The sequence below is a fragment of the Triticum dicoccoides genome, chromosome 2B (assembly GCF_002162155.2).
Source record: "Triticum dicoccoides isolate Atlit2015 ecotype Zavitan chromosome 2B, WEW_v2.0, whole genome shotgun sequence".
NCBI lineage: Eukaryota > Viridiplantae > Streptophyta > Magnoliopsida > Poales > Poaceae > Triticum > Triticum dicoccoides.
Genome location: NC_041383.1, coordinates 247,701,210 through 247,704,070, shown reverse-complemented (window position 1 = coordinate 247,704,070; position 2,861 = coordinate 247,701,210).

Sequence of the window (2,861 nt, the reverse complement as noted above, 5' to 3'; positions counted from 1 at the left end):
TTAGTAAAAAAGGTTATGAAGAGAGAAACAAAAGACAGCCGAAGTGTAAAAAATTAGGACGGAGGAAGGGGACGAACTCTTAGTCCGGCGCTAGGCATAGAATCTTCGGAGGCGAGCTGCGTTCCATGGGTTCGGCTCGAGTCGGTTATCCGACGCATTTCGTAGACGGTACGCCCCGCCAGTCAGGACTTGATCGATAATGAAGGGGCCCTCCCATTTGGGCTTGAGCTTGTCCTTTTTCTTGTCCGGCAGTCGTAGAACTAGTTCACCGACGTTGTAAGTCTTGGCCCGTACTTCTCTACTTTGATATCTTCGGGCCTGCTGCTGATAGAATGCGGAACGAGCCTTGGCGACGTCGCGTTCTTCCTCCAATGTGTCCAAGCTGTCCTGTCGATCCAGCTCGGCCTCTCTTTCTTCGTACATGCGCACTCGAGGTGAGTCATGAATAATGTCGAAGGGCAAGACTGCCTCTGTGCTGTACACCATAAAGAATGGTGTGAACCCGGTAGTACGGTTAGGCATTGTCCGCAGCCCCTAGAGTACGGAGACAAGCTCCTCGACCCAGTGCGTGTCAGATTTAGTAAGTGACCGCACTAGTCTGGGTTTAATGCCGCTCATTATGAGACCATTTGCTCTTTCCACTTGACCGTTGGTTTGAGGGTGATAGACAGAAGCGTAGTCGAGCTTGATGCCCATATTTTTGCACCATGACTTGACCTCATCGGCTGTGAAGTTCGTGCCGTTGTTGGTGATGATGCTGTGGGGGACTCCGTAGCGGTGTACTACCCCAGATATAAAGTCTATCACTGGTCCGAACTCTGCCGTTTTGACTGGTTTGGCCTCTATCCATTTGGTGAATTTATCCACCATGACCAATAGGTATCTTTGCTTGTGGGTTCCCCCTTTGAGGGGTCCAACCATATCAAGCCCCCAGACCGCGAACGGCCAGGTAATGGGTATAGTTTTGAGGGCGGTGGGTGGCATGTGGCTCTGATTAGCAAAGAGCTGACAACCAACGCATTTCTGGACTAAGTCCCGGGCATCTGCCCGGGCCGTCGGCCAATAAAATCCTGTACGGAATGCCTTTCCTACAAGGGCCCGGGCTGCTGCGTGGTGTCCGCCTAGTCCGGCATGAATTTCAGCCAGGAGGTTTCGCCCTTCGTCTTCGGAGATACACCTTTGAAGGACTCCGGTTGTACTTTTCTTATAAAGTTCTCCCTCATGGACCTTGTAGGCTTTCGATCGCCGGACTATGCAGCGGGCCTCGTTTTGGTCTTCGGGAAGTTCCTGCCTAAGCAAGTAGGCTAGGAATGGTTCTGTCCACGCGGCGATTACTGCCATTATGACGTGGGCTGAAGGTGTTATGTCATCGGCTGAATCACCGATTGGCGCGGTTTTTTCCAGTTTGTCACTACTGGGCTCCTCTTCCCATAGTACGGATGGCTTGAAGAGCCGTTCCAGGAAGATATTTGGAGGGACAGCATCACGTTTCGCACCGATGCATGCCAGTACGTCGACCGCTTGGTTATTATCTCGGGCTATGTGATGGAATTCGAGTCCTTCAAACCGAGCTGACATTTTTAGGACAGCGTTGCGATATGCTGCCATTTTTGGATCCTTGGCGTCAAAGTCTCCGTTTATTTGGGATATTGTAAGGTTTGAATCCCCGCGTACCTCTAGGCGTTGAATGCCCATGGAGACTGCCATCCGGAGACCATGTAACAAGGCCTCGTATTCGGCTGCGTTGTTGGAGTCCGTGTACATTATTTGAAGTACATACTGGACTGTGTCTCCGGTTGGGGACGTCAGTACGACGCCAGCCCCCAGTCCGGCCAACATTTTGGAGCCGTCGAAATGCATAGTCCAATTGGAGTATGCGCCGTACTCTTTAGGGAGTTCGGCTTTGGTCCATTCGGCGACAAAGTCGGCCAAAACTTGTGACTTTATAGCTCGCCGAGGTTTGTAAGTTATATCGAATGGTAAGAGCTCAATGGCCCATTTTGCAATCCTACCCGTTGCGTCGCGGTTATTGATAATGTCGTTGAGTGGTACTTTAGAGGCCACTGTTATCGAACACTCTTGAAAGTAGTGCCGGAGCTTCCGGGACGCCATGAACATCGCATATGCTATCTTCTGATAGTGCGGGTAACGGGATTTGCAGGGGGTTAACATAGTGGATACATAATACACTGGTTTTTGAAGAGGGAATTTGTGCCCTTCTGTTTCTCGTTCGACGACGAGTACCGCGCTTACAACTTGATGTGTTGCCGCGATGTATAACAACATTGGTTCGCCCAGATTGGGCGCGGCCAGGACCGGATTGGTTGCCAATATGGCCTTTATTTCTTCGAGTCCGGCAGTGGCAGCGTCCGTCCACTCGAAGTGTTCGGTGCGCCTGAGGAGGCGATAAAGGGGCAACGCCTTTTCTCCTAGACGGGAGATAAAGCGGCTTAGAGCTGCCACGCATCCTGTTAATTTTTGTATTTGTTTGAGGTGTTTTGGAATGTCCAACTGTGACAGAGCTCGGATTTTAGTCGGGTTTGCTTCGATTCCTCTACCGGACACGATGAAGCCCAGCAGCTTTCCGGCTGGTACGCCGAAAACGCATTTTTCCGGATTCAACTTGATGTCGTATGCTCTGAGGTTGTCGAACGTGAGCCTCAAATCGTCTACTAGAGTTTCGACGTGTTTTGTTTTGACGACTACGTCGTCTACGTACGCCTCGACTGTTTTGCCAATATGGGTAGCCAGACATGTTTGAATCATGCGCTGATATGTTGCGCCGGCATTTTTAAGTCCGAAAGGCATCGTGTTGAAGCAGAATGGTCCATAAGGGGTGATGAATGCCGTGGCGGCTTGGT